Source organism: Vulpes lagopus, chromosome X, assembly GCF_018345385.1.
Source record: "Vulpes lagopus strain Blue_001 chromosome X, ASM1834538v1, whole genome shotgun sequence".
NCBI classification, from domain to species: domain Eukaryota; kingdom Metazoa; phylum Chordata; class Mammalia; order Carnivora; family Canidae; genus Vulpes; species Vulpes lagopus.
Window position 1 is genome coordinate 67,215,042 of NC_054848.1, and position 21,332 is coordinate 67,236,373.

At 35.1% G+C, this 21,332-nt stretch overlaps 1 protein-coding gene and 1 pseudogene across 1 annotated transcript in view; one reads left to right on the forward strand and one right to left on the reverse strand.

Annotated features, from left to right (window-relative positions):
* The window catches only part of DACH2 (dachshund family transcription factor 2), a 688,250-nt gene that overhangs the window by 453,663 nt on the left and 213,255 nt on the right, over positions 1-21,332 (forward strand). The gene's annotated exons all lie outside the window — the stretch shown is intronic.
* Positions 2,878-3,381, reverse strand: LOC121483594 (annotated as a pseudogene).

A 21,332-nucleotide genomic window follows, 5' to 3' on the forward strand; every position in this document is an offset into this window, starting at 1 on the left:
TCTCCCTTAACTCCCCCACCCCTGGCAAACATTAATCTAATAATTCATTTACTGCATGAATTTGCCTATTTTAGTTATTTCTTATAAGTAGAATCATATAGTATGTGACCTCTTAGGTCTGGCTTCTTTGACCTGACATAATGTTTTCTTTTCTTTCAGCTTTGTAAATTTTTATTTTAATTCCAGTTAACATACAGTGGTATATTAGTTTCAGGTGTGCAATATAGTGATTCAACAATTCTATACATAACCTGGTGCTTATTTTGACAAGTGTACTCCCTAAATACCATTGCTTATTTAACCCATATTCCATTTCTCTCCCCTCTGATAACCATTAGTTCTTTATAATTAAGAGTGTTTCTCGGTTTGCCTCTCTCTTTTTTCCCCTTTGCTCATTTGTTTTGTTTCTTAAATTCACATATGAGTGAAATAATGTGGTATTTTTCTCTGACTGACTTACTTTGCTTAGCATCATATTGTACAGCTCCATTCCTGTTGTTGCAAATGTCAACAGTTTATGCTTTTTTACAGCTGAATAATATTGCATTTTATATATATCTCACATCTTTATCCATTCATCAATCAGTGGACACTCAGGCTGCTTCCATATCTTGGCTAGTGTAAATAATCCTGCTATAAATATAGGGGTGCATGTATGCCTTTGAATTAGTGCTCCTGTATTCTTTGGATAAATACCCAGTAATGCCATTGCTGGATCATAGGGTAGTTCTATTTTTAACTTTTTGAGGAAACTCCATACTGTTATCCAAAGTGACTGCACCAGTTCACATTCCCACCAAAGGTGCCAGAGTGTTCCCCTTACTCCACATCCTTGTCAACACACATCTTGTTTCTTGTGTTCCTGATTGCTGATTTTAATCATGTGACAGGGATTTGATTTGCATTTCCTTGATGATAAGTGATGATGAACATCTTTTCTTTATTTTTATCTTTTTAATTTATAAGTTCTAGTTACTTGACATACAGTTCAATATTTTTTCAGGAGTAGAATTCAGTGGTTCATCATTTACATGTAAAACCTAGGGCTCATCATAACAAGTGTCCTCTTTAATACCAATCACCCATATATCCAATCCCCCACCCACATTCCTCCATGAACCCTCAGTTTGTTCCTTATAGTTGAGTCTCATGATTTGTTTCCCTCTCTTTCTCTTTTCCCCCTTATGAAATTTCATCCATTTTGTTTCTTAAATTCCACATATGAGTGAAATCATATGCTATTATGCTAAGGAAAATAAGTCAATCAGAGAAAGGAATACCAGATGAAAATCTTTACATGTGTTTATTACATTTGGATATTTTCTTTGTAAAAATGTGTCTACGTTTCCTGCCCATTTCTTAGTTGGTTTATTTGTATTTTGAATTTTCTAAGTTATTTATAGATTTTGGATACTAACCCTTTATCAGATACGTAATTTGCAAATATCTTCTCCCATTCCCTATGTTGTCTTTTAGTTTTGTTGATTGTTTCTTTCACTGTACAGAAGCTTTTTATGGTGATGTACTCCCAATACTTTATTTTTTTTCCCAATACTTTATTTTTTAGTCTTGTTTCACTTTTGTTTCTAGACATATCTAGAAAGTAGTTGCTATGACCAATGTCAAAGAATTTGCTGCCTGTGTTCTCTTCTAGGATTTCTAGGATTTCAGGTGTTACATTTAGGTCTTTAATCCATTTTGAATTTATTTTTGTGTATTACATAAGAAAAGGGTTCAGTCTCTTTCTTTTGCATGTTGCTGTCCAGTTTTCCCAACACCATTTGTTGAAAAGACATCCTTTTTCCCCCCATTGGATATTCTTTCCTTCTTTGTCAAAGGTTTCATCAGAGTTTTTCAGACATATTTCCTGAATACTCTGTACTCTATCTTTTTTCTGCAAATTTCATGATATTCCAACTTTATAATTCCCCTTTTTACAGAAAAGCTGATACTGCTGTATAGCAGAAACTCAGTGCCCCCTAAAATGTTGAGAAGAGCAAAGATTGTGACTTAAAGAGAAAGAGAATTTAAGAAGTGATATATATGCTAGTTTAGTTGATTTAGACAGAGGAACTGACCTTTGACTTTTTAAAATTTTATAGTTATCAATATGCAACAGAGAAATAAATCATATCACAAAAGGATTGTTATAGCAGTATCATCATCAAAACCAATGCTTTTGTATGATCTTTCTAGAATTAGCCTAGCATTCCAACCCTTGCTTGTTGTTCACAGCTGGAGGTCAGATTGTTTAAGGGACAAAAGGTTAGTTCAAGAAGAGTGCAAAGACTATTACTACCAGAGATAAACACATGACTATTTGACTCCAGGTAGGGGGAGGGTTGCACAAGGCTTTCCTGCTGAAATAGCATGAACATGAGCACAAGATAAGAAGAAATTACATATTGGGAAGTTTGCCAGTGTCCGAATGGTCTTAAAATACATTGTTCATCGATTCAGGTATGTCCTCAAGGGAATTATTACTCTCATAGGACTTTTCCTTTCTCTCCTGGCTTACAATATGGAGAGACAAAAGCCTCAATCTTAAGCGCTAAAATAGTTAAATAAGAGCCCTTTCAAGGGAATTATCACACCCAAAACTAAACTTTGTTTTTTGTGAGGCAAAGAACTTTATTAATCTTGTTTCAAACTTTATTCCCAGGCTTTTTCAGCTTAATTAGCTGCAAAGAATGATTTATGTATAAGCAAAAAACTGAAAAGAGCTGTAGTGTCCAAGGGGCTTGTGCTTAAAAATATTAAAGATCTAGATTTTATCAGATCCATGAACAAAATTTTAAAAAAGCAGTCATAAAATAGCAGTTCCCAGTAACTTCTTAAAGTTTTATCTTGTTCCGAAGTTGACTCAATTCAGTTTACTTAATTCTTGGAAGTTTCATCAAAATTCTCCACAAGATCTCCAACTTAATCACCTTCCTCCTCTCTGATAGCAAGTGGTGCTTTTCCATCTGCACAGTATTTGGGCAGAGCTTCATCCAGTCTTCTTAAACTACTCGGACTGCCTTTATCATGTTGGTTTAAGATACTGGGTAGCATTTCGCTCAGCTGCTTTGTCTCAGCATGGCCTGTAATAGTGAAAGTGTTCACTGACTAGGATGCGTGAACTTTAGGGCTGTTAAAGTGGATCGCTGTTTCTTGGTTTGTGAACATATTCACTTCTTCAATACCTAGAGATGTTCTTTACCTCTAACTTCTTTAAGAAGGACTGAAGTTTTTATTTGTTTGTTTGTTTGTTTTTTATCATATGTTGTAGTTGTTCTATGAACCACCCCTCTTCTTTTGGCAAGCAGTTCCTTTCCCACTAATACACACTTGTGCTTGCAGTTTTATGAGTTTCTCCTGGTTCAAGATAGTTTCTTTCATTTTGTTGGAGTGGAAATGAGACCACATGGGGCACTAGTATTGGTGCTCAGGAGGTCTCAGGAGGACCAACTGAGATGAGGTGCACACACACACACGGGGACACAGATGGAAACCAGAGGGCATGCACATATATTTATATTTATGTGTTATACATGCATACATATATTCTTTATCTGTATATAAACATTTATATTATGTTAGTGATGAAAGGATAATACTTAACCATAAGTAATTATCAAAATATATTTTTTCTTAAATTTTATTGACAATAAGCCGCAAAACACACAGTGGACAAAAAATGAAAACAAACACCTGAGTACACACAGTGAAAATCAGTAGCTCTCCAGGAATAAAAGAATAGAATTGGAGAAACTTTCTAGAAATCTCAATTAAAGCCACTAGTTCTTTGTGTAGAAATGCAATATAGAAACTTAATGTAGGCACTCTGTAGAAAATATTTCACTCATGTGTGAGAGCTTTGATTTCTGACTTACTGAGGGAAATTGATTGGGCATGGATTCTCAAAGAACACTTTTCCTTTAGCAAATCAGATTTAATTAATCAAGTAATAGAACACACTTCACCAGAGCTTGTTTATCTGCAAGTAATAGTTCCAGATAGATTCCATGGTCTCTGGGAATTCACAACGTTTCTGGCATTGCCAATTTTCTTAGTACCTGTCTAATGCAAAGCACAAAATCTTAAATAATTTCCCTAGGGTATTGTAATTTTCACATTTATCAATTGTTTACATATTAGTGTGAATGAAATTGTGAGTGTTGGTGCTGGGGAAAGGAAGGAGTTCCCTGAGCAAAGCCTAATGGATAGAGATTGTGTAAAACTAAGAGAAAAGAGGAGGTTTGGGGGCCCAAATACTTAACTCTTCCTGTTTCACATTTTACTTCTTTTTTGAAGCCATAACATTTTCTAAGGAAGGGTATTCCTCAACTTTCTTGAAGATGCTTGACTTCTCTTTCTTGCCGAGAAAATGAAAGTTATTTCACAAGAATTATTCTCATATGCAAATTGAGTCCACGTCTACTTTACCTAATGCATTACCAAACCAGGCTTCTATTCATGACCCAGCTAGAGAGGCTTGACAATCTGATTCAGATTTCAGTCATGAATAGCTACAAGTTCTTCCTCTAGGAGAGATCCTAGATCCTAATAAGATCCTAATATTTATCTTAAATCGCTTGCAGAAATTTGCAAAGAAACCTTTACAATCCTGTAGGACTTATTTACATCTAAATAATTTGTTGCCACAAAGCAAAAGTTCTTTTCCAGATGCTCAGGATTTATATTTTTATGGGACAGCATCTTCTCTGAAAAACATATACCTTAATCTAAAAATAGAACACAAATGCTCTTCTTTTCAGACTTTCTGGCTTTAGACTGCTTTATACTGCTGGAACATAATCAATGAAGCATCAGTGCATTGTTCTGGAGATCATACCTGATTTCATAAAGGATTAAGAAAGGAACAAAATGTTTTCCTTGTGTAAGCTCTGAAGTTAACATACATGATTTTTTAATGTATGTATTTTTGCTTCCCCAAGAGAGACACCAAGCAATACTACATATTTCAGTGGTATTTCCTTAGAAGTTTAAATATTTTGAGTGTAGGGATCCCTGGGTGGCGCAGCGGTTTGGCGCCTGCCTTTGGCCCAGGGCGCGATCCTGGAGACCTGGGATCGAATCCCACATCAGGCTCCTGGCACATGGAGCCTGCTTCTCCCTCTGCCTGTGTCTCTACCTCTCTCTTTCTCTCTGTATGACTATCATAAATAAATAAAATTTAAAAAATAAATAAATAAATAAATATTTTGAGTGTAGACCTTTTGTTTTGTGGGGAGGAAGCTCAATTAGGGTGACTTTTGAGGAATCAAGACAATGGAGGATATAAATTTTTATTGTTTTGTATCCTTTTTTCTGACTTTATTTGCCATGGAGTTTTCTTATAAATGTTAATGTTTCATAATCAGTTTAAAAAACCACAAATAAATCACTCAGAGGAATATTTAAGAAACCATCAAGAAGGAAAAAAATTCATTGGTTTAATGGAATGCTGTCAAGTCAAATAAGCATCATGAATGATACTGGGGCAGAATTGATACTTTTGCACTGACATGTTAGAACAAAAGCCCATGCAATATTTAGAAAACTGAGAAATCTGTCAGCTGTATGATTGCTAAATTAGCAGAAGCAGGAAAATGCTGCTTAAGTTGAAAACAAATGCGTAGGCACAGATCCATCCATATTGTAACCTTTCATGTTCTACACCCACCATGAATAGTCAACTATTATGTGGTCAGCATTTTTGAGTTTTTTCTCTTTTAAATTTTCAAGTGCTTCAAAAGGCAAAAAAAGTAAGTCTTTTATTCTAAAAAAGCAAAACGTCTAGGCTGTTATTTTAGTGTTAAAGATGACAGGATCAAAAAAAGACTTTTTTATCTTTGGGAGTGCTGTTCAGGTTTCCCAGGAATGTTTTGGGGTTGTTAAGGCATGTTTTATTTTTATGCATTTATCCCATGAACAAAATATTTTCTTAACCATTTTCTTTCCAACAAACAGGAGAAAATGTTGTTTTAGTGCCATAACCACACTAGCATATCATTTATAAACATGGAAGGTTTTATTCTCTACTAATATAAAAATGATATGTACATATCAGCATTTAAATTATTTTAAAATACATATTGCCAAAATATAATTATTGACCTCCTCATGCCCTAGTATTGCTACTGTGAGGCAAGTAAGAAGCCAATACTCTTCCTATTATCATAGAAAACAAAGGCACAAACAATTCTAGTGCCTTCCTTAAAGTTACACAGTTTAACAATAGGAGAAAAATAGTGATAATAAAAACAAGACTTATGCTTTCAGTCTAGTATGTCTAGGATTTTCTATGCTATGGTTATACCCTGACTTTTCTGTGTATTTACAAATTTAATTGTCTCTACATCAGAAAATTTAATAAAAATCTTCCATTCCATATTAGCTTAATAAAATCTTCTATTTTCATAAAATAGTTTCATTCCATGTTAGCTGATAATTTATAGTCAATGAAGGGCAAAAAATCGCATAGCTAGCTAACCAGGAATAATGGTATAAAATTGGAAAATAAGATTTTTGGTGTCACTAAATTTTGGAAAAGTCTCAAGGAGTTTGCAAAAGTTGAACTCTTAATAAGGTGGTCCAATTTAAAATTACATCTTACTTTGATCGAAAATTATGAACTTTTTGATATTATCTCTGGAAATAGTGAAGATAATTGATTTTTTAAAAAGATTTTATTTGTTTATTTGAGAAAGAGAGTGAGAGGGAGGGACAGAGGGAGAAGAAGAGAGAAAGAATCTCAAGCAGACTCTGCACTGAGTGCAGAGCCCAACATGGGGCTTGATCTCATGACCCTGAGACTGTGACCTGAGCTGAAACAAAGAGTCATATGCCTAACTGACTGAGCCACCCAGGTGCCCCTAGGAGTTATTTATAAAACACAAGTCATCCCCTGATTTCTGGGTCTCTAGACTTTCTATGGAGAGAGATGTGCATACTTTGGCATATTGGTGGTTGAACTTTCTTTCTGTAAGTTCTTGTGGGTTTTGTGTTCCATAAAAGACTTCCTTGAAAGGAGTATCGATTTACACTTTTTTTTATTTTCAGAAAACTCATAATTATCACCATTATCTGGAAGTTCTACTGACAAAATCACAGTAAGTGAAACACTCAGGGAGCTCAATTGATATTTTCAGTCTACCTGTGGAATGGTCTGAAGTCTAACTAACACTTGTGCCTAGCTTCTTTGTTTCTTAATGATGTTTCCAACTCTATCCTCTCCTTTTCTTTTTCACTAACCTCTTTTTACTGAATTTCTGAGCTGTGTATACTTTAGGAATTAATTACTGAATATATTAATAGTATTTCATATACTGCAATAATGTTTCTGGAAGTGTGTGAGTCAGAGAAATAGAGAGAAAAGAGAAAAGGAAGAGAGACATGTCCTTCCTAGGCAAAATCTTCCTGACTATTTCTGGTTATCTTCCATTTTGTATGTTATCAATATCTGTTATAGTTACTTATAAAAATGCTTAATTTTATAAAGTATTTGTGTGGATTGTGGGTAATTGGATTACATTGATAAGGCTGAAACCTGCCTTCAAGTGAGAAATAAAAACCATCAGGATGGTTTAGAAATAAGGAAAAATAAGAGAATGCATTTGAAATTAAGGTGCAAGGTTGGAGAGGAAGCCAAATGATTACTGGATGTTAGTTGGTTAGGAAACCTGACTTCTAGAACAATGTCTGCCAAGAAGCAATTATCTTCCTGTACCTGACCCTCTGGGTTTTTTTTTTTTTAATTTTTATTTATTTATGATAGTCACACAGAGAGAGATGAGAGAGAGGCAGAGACATAGGCAGAGGGAGAAGCAGGCTCCATGCACCGGGAGCGCGACATGGGATTCGATCCCGGGTCTCCAGGATCACGCCCTGGGCCAAAGGCAGGCGCCAAACCGCTGCGCCACCCAGGGATCCCTGACCCTCTGTTTTTTGATATATAAAAACAGAAAGTGGAACTAGATGACATTTAAGGTCGATATCAGCTATTGTAATTCTATATTTGGGTATAGGGTAACTGGCTATTCTGGAACTCTAAATTCAGAAGGGAGCAAGAGAAGTAAATACATACATATGTATGTACATATGTACATATACATACATATGTAAAAGTGGCCATTTAGTTCTGAGACTGCTTTTATTTATTTATTTTTTGTTTTTTATATAAATTTATTTTTATTGTTGTTCAATTTGCCAACATATAGAATAACACCCAGTGTTCATCCCATCAAGTGCCCCCCTCAGTGCCCTTCACACAGTCACCCCCACCCCCCACCCACCTCCCCTTCCACCCCCCCCCCTAGTTCATTTCCCAGAGTTAGGAGTGAGACTGCTTTTAAATAAATTTTAGAAAACTAGTAATTCAGATATGCTTTGATTGTCGACCCTCTGTTTCTTTTCTACAATTCTAGTGTAGAACTAACATCTTCCTAATAAATATTAGATAATACTGATTTGCTATGTAATACATCTCAAAAGCACATGGAAAATAATAGCCCTGGTCTAAAGCCCCCTGTCTTCACAATAAAAGGGTAAAATAATTAATATAATATATGATAGAAGAATAATTGGGCTTATTATTCTTGAAAGAGTTAAAACTGAGAAGACTTCTCTCTCCTTTGCATATAGGACCAGATCAATTATATATATCTCTTCCTTCAGTTTAGAAAAGCTCTCATCTCTTTGAACTATATGGCTTAAAATACTATAAATAGCCAAAATTAAAAGTCTCTTTGATCTATCTAAACTGACTTTCCATTAGAAAAGCTGTATCTAAATAAAATGCTATTGATTGTGTATTTCAGTCATTCAGCAATACTTTAAGGGTATAGTTTTCCCCAGAAGCATTAAAGTTAATGGGCATGGCACACATTCATTGAATGAAACTATATATACCTCTTAGTTTGTATTTCAGACATTTAGGCATAGTCTATGATCTACTTTACTTGATTTATCTAGTCTATAACCTTTCTTGCATTCTAAAAACTGGCACTGAGTTTTAATAGCAGAAAAACTTTGTCTCATTGAATCAAAATTACCTACTTGCAAGTAATCCATTTTCATATGTAAGCTTTGTTATACTAAATTTACTTTGAAGTATGTGGAACATGTCTTTGTAAAGCACAAGAAAATACCTCTAGGTACCTCCCAAGTAATAGGGAAGGAACATTTCAGTTTCTTGCTATTTTTACTATAAGAAATAAATGCAATGGAACAAAAACTAATGACAAAATGCAAGTAGCACAGTTAAACTGTTTATAATGAAGCATTTTTACATGTCTGTCATCTTGTTGACCTTCCACAAATTTATGGTGTCTGAATACCGAGGTCTAAATCTTCAAAGCTTGAAAACCAGAGGTGCAACATAAACTAATCTTCATTTCTTTCTCTATTCTCTTACAGCAGCACTAATGGAAATGTATTTTGTTTAATGATTCTGAAATCCTCCTTGTAATTAGATGTGGGAATTGGTCTTACTTTGTAACAGATGATACTGGAATAATAATATGAGAGATGCTATACTGAGACCACGATCCTTCTAAATCTATATCATTTTTCATTTTATTGACAGGAGATGTGTGCAAGAACAAAGAAATTGCTTTTAAAAAGGAGGAAAATAGGATCTAATAAAAACTTCTAATTCAAATATTTTAGTATTGCTTTCAATACACTAACTGTAGTGGGAGAAGGAAAGGGCATGCACTTTGTGTTTAATTTTAGGAAACAAGGGTTTTAGACTTGTTGCTTTATTCCTGATAATGATCTTTGAATGTTATTGCAAATACTAAATAGTGAAGTTTAAATGCCAGAGACCATATTACTGAAGCATGCATTATACATTAGTATGATCACACAAAATGGTATCTTCTATTAAAGAACAATTTTATCTTCAAACAAAGAATTTAAAGAGTGGACAGACTGAGTACGACAGCTATTCTGTACATCATGTTTTTCAATGTCAGTAAATGCTATAGCCACAAATCATTGTGGTCACTAAAGATTTAGTAATGTTTGTAGGTCTCAGATCTTTTTCCATTTAATGCTAATGGACTCCAGGAGCCACAAAAAATTTTACAAAGAAATGCATTATGGCTAAGTCTCATCTTTCCTTCATTTTTTTGTATATTTTTTATTGGAGTTTGATTTGCCAACATATAGCATAACATCCAGTGCTCATCTTGTCAAGTGCCCCTCTCAGTGCCCATCACCCAGTCACCCCATTCCCTGCCCACCTCCCCTTGTACTAACACTTGCTCATTTCCCAGAGTTAGGAGTCTTTCATGTTTTGTCACCCTCTCTGATTTTTCCCACTCATTATCTCTCCTTTACCCTATAATCCCTTTCACTATGTTTTTATATTCCCCATATGAGTGAAACCTTATAATGATTATGTTTCTCAAATTGACTTACTTCACTCTGCATAATACCCTCCAGTTCCATCCATGTTGAAGCAAATGGTGGGTATTTGTCATTTCTAACGGCTGAGTAATATTCATTGTATACAAATACACATCATCGTTATCCATTCATCTTTTGATGGACACTGAGGCTCCTTCAACGGTTTGGCTATTGTTCACATTGCTGCTATAAGCATTGTGTTGTAGGTGTTGCAGTTTTTCACTGCATCTGTATCTTTGGGGTAAATCCCCAGTAGTGAAATTGCTGGGTCATAGGATAGCTCTATTTTTAACTCTTTGAGGAACCTCCACACAGTTTTCCAGAGTGGCTGCACCAGTTAACATTCCCACCAACAGTGCAAGAAGGTTCCCCTTTCTCCACATCCTCTCCAACATTTGTTGTTTCCTGTCTTGTTAATTTTCACCAAGATACAAGGCAATAGAATCCAACAAAACATTAAGAAGATTATTCACCATAACCAAGTGGGATTTATCCCCAGGATACAAGATTGGTTCAACACTCATAAGACAATCAACTTGATAGATCACATCAGCAAGAGAAAAAACAAGAACGATATGATCCTCTCAATAGATACAGAGAAAGCATTTGACAAAATACAGCATCCATTCCTGATCCCAACTTTTCAGAGTGTAGGGTTAGGGAACATTCCTCAGCATCTTAAAATCCAACTATGAAAAGCCGACAGCAAATATTCTCAATGGAGAAAGCCTGGAAGCCTTTCCCCTAAGATCAGGAACACGAAAGGGATGTCCACTCTCACCCCTGCTATTCAACATAGTGCTAGAAATTCTAGCCGCAGCAATCAGACAACAAAAAGAAATAAAAGGCATTCAAATTGGCAAAGAAGAAGTCAAACTCTCCCTCTTCCAGACGACATAATACTGTACAAAGAAAACCCAAAAGACTCTACCCCAAGATTGCTAGAACTCATACAGCAATTCGGCAGTGTGGCAGGATACAAAACCAATGCCCAGAAATCAGTGACATTTCACAAAACACATGTATTATTGATATTTATGGTAGTAAGAATGTTTGGACAATTTCTTGGAGATTTCAATTAATACATACTTAATAGTATATGATGATCAATTGTTATTGCATTCCTTTGCTTTCTAATTCATGTATTGGACTCTTAGTGGATCCAAGGCTTGGCAAAAGAGAGAAAAACTACTGTGAGGAACTTCCTTGGAAGCTCAAATTTGTTTAGTAATTAAGCTCACAAAGCAGCTTCACACCTATTTATTTCCTTTAATTATCAAAAAACCCTGTAACGTAAGTAGAACAGGTATCATTATCTTTTTGGTAGTTGAAGAAACCAAAGCCCAAAGAGGATCAGCAATTTGGCTAAGTTCTAAAAGATAGTATATAATCAAATACATTACTTTAAACTTCAAAGATGACATTCTTCCATGGAAAAATACTTCATGGTGAAGAAATTAAAGCAAGAAAACATATGGTTTCATCAATACACAAGTCAATAGATTTTTGTGACTTCCTAATGGGTAGGAACACAATGTAATTAGACAGGAAATTTCCCCAAATGGTGAGTTCATAACTCTACTCATATTGCAAAGCAATGGAGTATATTTCAATTTGATAATAGTGAACAGAATCTTTGATTTATTATGAAAACTAGTCTTTTTTTTTTCAGGAAATATTAGGCCATCACTAGATTTCCTACTCTTTCCTTGCAAAAGAAATCAAAGATCATATCAGTGACAAAGCAACAATTATAAAATCCTTGTTTCTTAAGATTAAAAACAAGGCATGTGCAGTTTACCCCCCCTTCTTGCAATATATTGCAAACACCAACATATTTATATTGGAGATTATCATTAGCTTTTCTTTTTCTACCTCTTAAAAACAACGTCTTTGTTATTGGCACACATGTTATCTATAAGAGCTAGTGAAATGACCTGTTTGAATTCAAAAGACTAGGTATTTTAGCTGCTTTATTATGAGATACTGGAAAGCTCCTTATACTTATCCAGCAATGTGATAATTGTCTAATTTTCCTGTTTATATTCATTAGCATAAAAAGTCTCATATATAAAGTTGGTATGATAAATATATAAAGGATAGATAAATTATATCAACTTTAGTAGATATTTCTGACACATAGTTGGTAGTCAATAAATATTTACTGGATACTGATTATGTAGTATGCCATTTCATTACATATATATATAATGCTGAAAGTCCTATGGATTAATATATTGTAGGACATATTGTAATTCTAGTTCTTTCTTCGTTATTGACAAAGATTCTTTTGTCAACTAAAAACAAAGAACCACAATTCACTGCAATGTCCAAAATAAATACATAAATGGAAATTTTAGAACTAACATTGTTTTGTATTTAAACAGCCTACAGGAATGTATTCTTAAAGATAAAATAGGTAAAAAGAACAATTCTTTAAATAATAAAAGAAGGGAAACTGAGTGCAGAAAAATTAGAAGAAGGTAAACCATGAGAGACTCCTAACTCTGGGAAAAAAGGGTTGCAGAAGGGGAAGAGCATGGGGGGATGGTATAGCTGGGTGATGGTCTCTAAAGTGGGCACTAAAGCTCTCATTTCTTTGGATATGTTGTGCTTAGAAGACCTATCTAGTATAGAAAGAGCTAGATTGAAGTCACCAAGTATAAGTGTATTATTATCAAAGTATTTCTTCAGTTTGGTTATTAATTGGTTTAAATATTTGGCAGCTCCCACATTCAGGGCATATATATTGAGGATTGTTAAGTCCTCTTGTTGGATAGATCCTTTGAGTATGAGATAGTGTCCCTCTTCATCTCTCACTATAGTCTTCGGGGTAAATTTTAATTTATCTGATATAAGGATGGCTACCCCTGCTTTCTTTTGAGGACCATTTGAATGGTAAATGGTTCTCCAACCTTTTATTTTCAGGTTGTAGGTGTCCTTCTGTCTAAAATGAGTCTCTAGTAGACAGCAAATAGATGGGTCCTGCTTTTTTATCCAGTGAAATAAGTCAATTGGAGAAGGACAAACAGTGTATGTTCTCATTCATTTGGGGAATATAAATAATAGTGAAAGGGAATATAAAGGAAGGGAAAAGAAATGTTGGGAAATACCAGGAAGGGAGACAGAACATAAAGACTCCTAACTCTGGGAAACGAACTAGGGGTGGTGGAAGGGGAGGAGGGCGGGTGTTGGAGGGGAATGGGTGACGGGCCCTGAGGCGGACACTTGACGGGATGAGCACTGGGTGTTTTTCTGTATGTTGGTAAATTGAACACCAATAAAAATTAATTTAAAAAAAATAAAGTGGGCACTAGATGAGATGACCACTGGGTGTTATACTGTATGTTGACAAATTGAATTTTAATAAAATAGTTTTAAAAAGAACGTTTTAAAATACGTTTTGATTTAGAAACTTCAAAGGAAAACAAATTTGTTGTGATTTATTACTGCAGGAAAAGTCAATCAGTCTATTACAGTAATTCTTAACAATGGATTATTTGGGGAAGCTCCAATTTGAAAAATAGGCTTTGTCTTAATGATGGGAACATTAGTACAGGGAACTTCAGGTTTTAAGCATGGTAGGTAATATAAAAGAGTGATCATAGAGAATTTGGAGAAAATTCAAAAAGCATAAAGTACTAGAGTATAAGATATGTTTTATATTACAATTTTTATTTAAATTCATAGTTGATAGTGTGATACTAGTTCGGGAGTAGAAATTAGTGATTCTTCACTTACATGAAATATCCAATGCTCATCACAAGTACTCTCCTTAATATTGATCATCCATTTAGCTCACTCTCCTACTTCCTCCACCTCCTCACCAGCAGCCCTCAGTTTGTTTTCTACACTTAAGAGTCTCTTTTATGGAGTGCTTGCCTCTCTTTTTTCCCCCTTTCCCTTATGTTCATCTGTTTTATATCTTAAATTTCACATATGAGTGAAATCATATGGTATTTATTTTCTCTGATTTATTTCACTTAGCATAATACACTGTAGCTCCATACATATCACTGCAAATGAAACGATTTCATTCTTTTTTTTTTTATTTTTTATTTTTTATTTTTTATTTATTTTTTTTTAATTAACTTTTATTGGTGTTTAATTTACCAACATACAGAAAAACACCCAGTGCTCATCCCGTCAAGTGTCCACCTCAGTGCCCGTCACCCATTCCCCTGATTTCATTCTTTTTTAAAAGATTTTATTTATTTATTCACAAAAGACAGAGAGAGAGAGGCAGAGACACAGGCAGAGGGAGAAGCAGGCTCCATGCAGGGAGCCTGATGTAGGACTTGATCATGGGACTCCAGGATTATGGGCCAAAGGCAGGCACTAAACCGCTGAGCCACCCAGGGATCCCAAGATTTCATTCTTTTTGATGACTGAGTAATACTCCATTGTATATTTGTAAATCTTCTCTATCCATTCATCTGTCGATGGGCACTTGGGCTCTTTCTATAATTTGGCTATTGTTGACAGTGTTGCTGTGGTGTATGTGCCCCTTCAAATCAGTATTTTGTATCCTCTGGGTAAATACCTAGTAGTACAATTACTGGGTCATGCAGTAATTCTGTTTTTAACTTTTTGAGGACTCTGCATGCCATGCACCAGTTTGCACCGGTTTGCATTCCCTCCAATGGTACAAGGGGGTTCCCCTTTCTCCACATCCTCATGAACACCTGTTGTTTCTTGTGTTGTTGATTTTAGCCATTCTAACAAGTATGAGGTGATACCTCATTGTGGTTTTGACTTGTGTTTCATTGCTGATGAGTGGTGCATCTTTTTATGTATCTGTTGGCCATCTGGATGTCTTCTTTGGAAAAAAGTATATTTGTGGCTTCTGCCCATTTATATTGGATTGTTCAATTTTTAGGCATTGAATTTTATAAGTTCTTTATATATTTTGGATACTAACCCTTTATCAAATATGTCATTTTCAATCATTTTCTCTGATTCCTTAGTTAGCCTTTTAGCTTTCTTGATTGTTTCCTTAGCTGTCTAAAAGCTATTTATTTTGATGTACTCCCAATAGTTCAATTTGCTTTTGTTTCCATTGATTTCTACAATGTGTCTAATAAGATGTTGCTACAGCCCATGTTGAACAGGTTGCTGCCTATGTTCTCCTCTGGGATTTTGATAGATTCCTCTATCAGATTTAATTCTTCCGTTCATATTAAATTTATTTTTGCCTCTTGTGTAAGAAAGTGATACAATTTCATTCTTCTGTATGTAGCTGTCCAGTTTTCCCAACACAATCTGTTGAAGAGGCTGTCTTTTCCATTGGATATTCTTTCCTGGTTTGTTAAAGATTAGTTGACTATAGAATTGTGGGTCTGTTTCTAGGTTCTGTATTCTGATCTATTGATCTGTGTGTTTGCTTTTGTGCTAATACCATACTGTCTTGATAACTACAGCTTTGTAAAATAACTTGTGCTGCCTCCAGCTTTGTTTCTCTTTTTCAAGATTGCTTAAGCTGTTTGAGGTTTTTTGTTGTTCCATACAAATTTTAGGATTGTTTCTTATAGCTCTGTGAAAAATGCTGGTGGTATTCTGATAGGTATTACATTAAATGTGTAGATTGCTTTGAGTAGTATAGACATTTTAATATTTATTCTTCCAATCCATGAGCATGGAATGTTTTTCCATTTCTCTGTGTCATTTCCAATTTATTTCATAAATGTTCTATAGTTTTTAGAGTACAGATTCTTTACCTCTTTGGTTGGGTTTATTCCGAAGTATCTTATGTGTTTTGGTGCAATTATACATGGGATGGATTCCTTGATCTCTCTCTTCCTACTGATTTATTATAGGTGTATAGAAATGCAACATATTTCTGTACACTGATCTTCTATTCAGTGGCTTTGCTGAATTCATGTTTCAGTTATAGCAATTTCCTGGTAGAGTATCATGTTGTCTGTAAATAATGAAAGTTTGAGGGAAGTATGGGGGGACTCAGTCAGTTAAGTGTCCAACTCTTGATTTCAGCTTAGGCCATGATCTCAGGGTAGTGAGATCAAGCACCATGTTAGATCACACTCAGCAAGGAGTTTACTTGGGTTTCTTTCTCCCTCTCCCTAATTCCCTCCTGCTTGTTCTCTTTCTGAAAGAAAGAAAGAAAGAAAGAAAGAAAGAAAGAAAGAAAGAAAGAAAGAAAACCTTTGAATACTTCCTTGCTAATTGGGATGCCTTATTTTTTTTTGTTTTTGTTGTCTGACTGCTGAAGCTAGAATTTCCAGTATATGGTTAAATAACAATGGTAAGAGTGAACATGCCTGTCTTTCCTGACAGTAGAGGAGAAACTAATATTTCCCCATTAAGGATATTAGCTGTGAATCTTTTGTATATGGCCTTTATGGTGTTGTATATATTCCTTCTATCCCTCCTTGTTTGCGGGTTTTCATCAAGAGTGAATATTGTATGTTTTCAAATGCTTTTTCTGCAACTATTGAGAGGATCATTTGGTTTTTATCCTTTCTTTCATTAATGTAGTGTAGTATCATGTTGATTGATTTGCAAATATTGAATTGCCCTTGCAGCCCAGGAATAAATCCTACTTGGTCATGATGAATGATTCTTTTAATGAACTGTTGAATTCGATTTGCTAGTATTCTGCTGAGAATTTTTGCATACATATACATCCAGGTTATTGACCTGCACTGCTCCTTTTTAGTGGGGTCTTTTTTTGGTTTTGAAATCAAGGTGATGCCAGCCATGTAGACTGAATTTTGAAGTTTTCTTTCCTTTTCTAGTTTTTGGAACAGCTTGTGAGGAATAGATATTAAGTCTTCTTTAAATGTTTGGTAGAATTATTCAGCTTTGAGTCCATCTGGCCCTGGAGTTTTATTTCATGGGAGTTTTTAGATTACTGACACAATCTCTTTGCTGGTTATCAGTCTGTTCAAATTTTCTAACACTTCCTGTTTCATTTTGGTAGTTTAATTGTTTATTTTTTCTATTTTTTAAATGTTTATTTTTTATTGGAATTCAACTTGCCAACATATACTATAACACCCACTGCATATCCTGTCTAGTGCCCATCACCCAATCCACTGCCCACCTCACCTTCCACTAACCATTGTTGGTTTCTCAGAGTTAGGAGTCTTTCATGTTTTGTCAACCTCTCTGATTTTTCCCACTCATTCTCTTCCCTTTCCCCTATAATCCCTTTCACTATTTTTTTTTATATTCCCTGTATGAGTGAAACCATATAATGATTGTGCTTCTCCAATTGACTTACTTCACTCAGCATAATACCCTCCAGCTCCATCCACATTGAAGCAAATGGTGGGTATTTGTCATTTCTAATGGCTGAGTAATATTCCATTGTATACATAAACCACATCTTCTTTATCCATTCATCTTTCGATAGACACGGAGGCTCCTTCCACAATTTGGCTATGGTGGACATTGCTGCTATAAACTTTGGGGTCCAGGTGTCCCAGTGTTTCACTGCATCTGTATCTGTGGGGTAAATCCCCAGCAGTGCAATTGCTGGGTGGGAGGGTAGTTCTATTTTTAACTCTTTGAGGAACCTCCACACAGTTTTCCAGAGTGGCTGTACCAGTTGACATCCCACCAACAGTGCAAGAGGGTTCCCCTTTCTCCGCATCCTCTGCAACATTTGTTATCTCCTGTCTTTTAATTTTCTCCATTCTCACTGGTGTGAGGAGGAATCTCATTGTGCTTTTCATTTGTATTTCCCTGATGGCAAGTGATGCAGAGCATTTTCTCATGTGCTTGTTGGCCATATCTATGTCTTCCTCTGTGAGATTTCTGTTCATGTCTTTTGCCCATTTCATGATTGGATTGTTTGTTTCTTGGGTGTTGAGTTTAATAAGTTCTTTATAGATCTTGGAAACTAGCCCTTTATCTGATACGTCATTTGCAAATATCTTCTCCCATTCTGCAGGTTGTCTTTTACTTCTATTGACTGTTTCCTTTGCTGTGCAGAAGCTTTTGATCTTGATGAAGTCACAATAGTTCATTTTTGCCTTTGTTTCTCTTGCCTTCATAGATGTATCTTGCAAGAAGCTGCTGTGGCCAAGGTCAAAAAAGGAATTGCCTATGTTTTCCTCTAGAATTTTGATGGATTCTTCTCTCCCATTTAGATCGTTCATTCATTTTGAGTTTATCTTTGTATATGGTGTAAGAGTATGGTCTAGTTTCATTCTTCTTCACGTGGCTGTCCAATTTTCTCAGCACCATTGATTGAAGAGACTGTTCTTTTTCCAGTGGATAGTCTTTCCTGCTTTGTCGAATATTAGTTGACCCTAGAGTTGAAGGCCCATTTCTGAGTTCTCTATTTTGTTCCATTAATCTAGGTGTCTGATATTGTGCCAGTACCACACTGTCTTGATGATCACAGCTTTGTAGTACAGCTTGAAATCCGGCATTGTGATGTCCCCGGCTCTAGTTTTCTTTTTTCAATATTCCCCTGGCTATTTGGGGTCCTTTCTGATACCACACAAATCTTAAGATGATCTGTTCCAACTCTTTGAAGAAAGTCCGTAGTATTTTGATAGGGATTGCATTGAATATGTACATTGCCCTCGGCAGCATAGACATTTTCTCAATATTAATTTTTCCAATCCATGAGCATGGAATATTTTTCCATCTATTTGTGTCTTCCTCAATTTCTTTCAGAAGTGTTCTGTAGTTTTTAGGGTATAGATCCTTTATCTCTCTGGTTAGGTTTATTCCTACGTATCTTATGCTTTTGGGTGCAATTGTAAATGGGATTGAATCCTTAATTTCTCTTTCTTCAGGCTCATTGTTAGTGTATAGAAATACGACTGATTTCTGGGCATTGATTTTGCAACCTGTCCCATTGCCGAATTGCTGTATGAGTTCTAGCAATCTTGGGATGGAGTCTTTTGGGTTTTCAACATAGAGTATCATGTCATCCTCGAAGAGGGAGAGTTTGACTTCTTCTTTGTCAATTTGAATTCCTTTTTTGTTGTTGTTGTCTGATTGCTGAGGCTAAGACTTCTAGTGCTATTTGAGTAGCAGTGGTGAGAGTGGGCATCCCTGTTGTTTTCCTGATCTTAGGGGAAAGGCTCTCAGTTTCTCCCCATTGAGATTGATATTTGTTGTGGGCTTTCCATATAATCGTGAATGAAAGAGCAGAGATCAATATTATTGCCAAGGAAATACAAACCATTTTAAAATGTATTATGAGCAGCTATACACCAATAAATTAGGCAATCTAGAAGAAATGGATGCATTTCTGGAAAAACACAAATTACCAAAACTGGAACAGGAAGAAATAGAAAATCTGAACAGGCCAATAACCAGTGAGGAAACTGAAGCAGTAATCAAAAACCTCCCAAGACACAAAAGTCCAGGGCCAGATAGCTTCCCAGGGGAATTCTATTAAACTTTTAAAGAAGAAATAATACCTATTTTACTAAAGCTGCTCAGAAAGATAAAAAGGGATGGAATACTTGTATGAGGCCAGCATCACCTTAATTCCAAAACCAGACAAAGATGCCACCAAAAAGGAGAATTATGGACCAATATCCCTGATGAACATGGATGCAAAAATTCTCAACAAGATACTAGCCAATAGGATCCAACAGCACATTAAGAAAATTATTCACCATGACCAAGTGGGATTTATCTGCGGGATGCAAGGTTGGTTCAACACTCGTAAAGCAATCAATGTGATAGATCACATCAACAAGAGAAAAAACAAGAAGCATATGATCCTCTCAATAGATGCAGAGAAAGCATTTGACGAAATATGGCATCCATTCCTGATCAAAACTCTTCAGAGTGTAGGGATGAGGGAACATTTGTCAGCATTTAAAAGCCATCTATATGTTTGTTTCTAAGAATATATCTGTTTCTTCCAGGTTCTCTGATTTGTTGACGTATAGTTTTTCATAATATTTTCTTACAACTGTTTGTATTTCTGTGGTATTTCTTGATATTTCTTCTTTTTAACTTTGATTTTATTTATTTCAGTCATTTCTCTTTTTTGGAAAGCCTAATTATACGTTTTCATTTTAATGATTTTTTCAGAGAACCAACTCCTTGTTTCATTTATCTGTTCTATTGGTTTTTATTTTTGCTTGTTTTTGTTTCTATCTTTTATTTCTGTGATGTTGGTTGTGATCTTTACTCTCATTTATGATTTTATTTATTTGTGTCCTTTCTCTCTTTTTTTGACAAGTCTGGCTATGGATTAATAAATTTTATTAATTCAAAGAGCCAGGTTCTAGTTTCATTGATCTATCCTACTTTTTTTTCTGTATCATTTATTTCTGCTATAATCTTTATGATTTCCCTCCTTCTGTTGGCTTTAGCTTCATTTTTTTCCTAGCTTCTTTAGGTGTAAGTTGTGTTTTTGAGACTTCTTGCTTCTTGAGATACACCTGTATTGCTATAGCCTTCCTCTTAGGACCACTTTTGCTGCATCTGAAAGGTCTTTGGACCATTGTGTCTGCATTTTCATTTGTTTTCATGTCTTTTTAAAATTTCTTTAATTCCTGGTTAACTCTTTCATTCTTTAGTAGGATGTTCCCTACCCTCGATGTATTTTTGGTCTTTCCAAATATTTTCTTGTGACTGACCTCATATTCATAGCATTGTGGTTGGAAATATGCATGACATGATCTCAATCTTTTTGTATTTGTGGAAGCCTGATTTGTGAATCAGTATGTGATCTATTCTGGAGAATTCCCATGTGCACTCAAAAAAGAATGTGCATTCTGCTGCTTTAGGATGAAGTATTCTTAATATATCTAATAAATGCATCTGGTCAAGCATGTGATTCCAAGCCCTTGTTTCCTTGCTGATTTTCTCTTTAGATGATCTGTCTATTTAAATAAGTGGGCTTTTAAGGTCCTCTACTATTATTGTGTTATTATCAATGAATTTCTTTGTTTGTTATTAATTGTTTTATATATTTGGGTGTTCCTAATTTG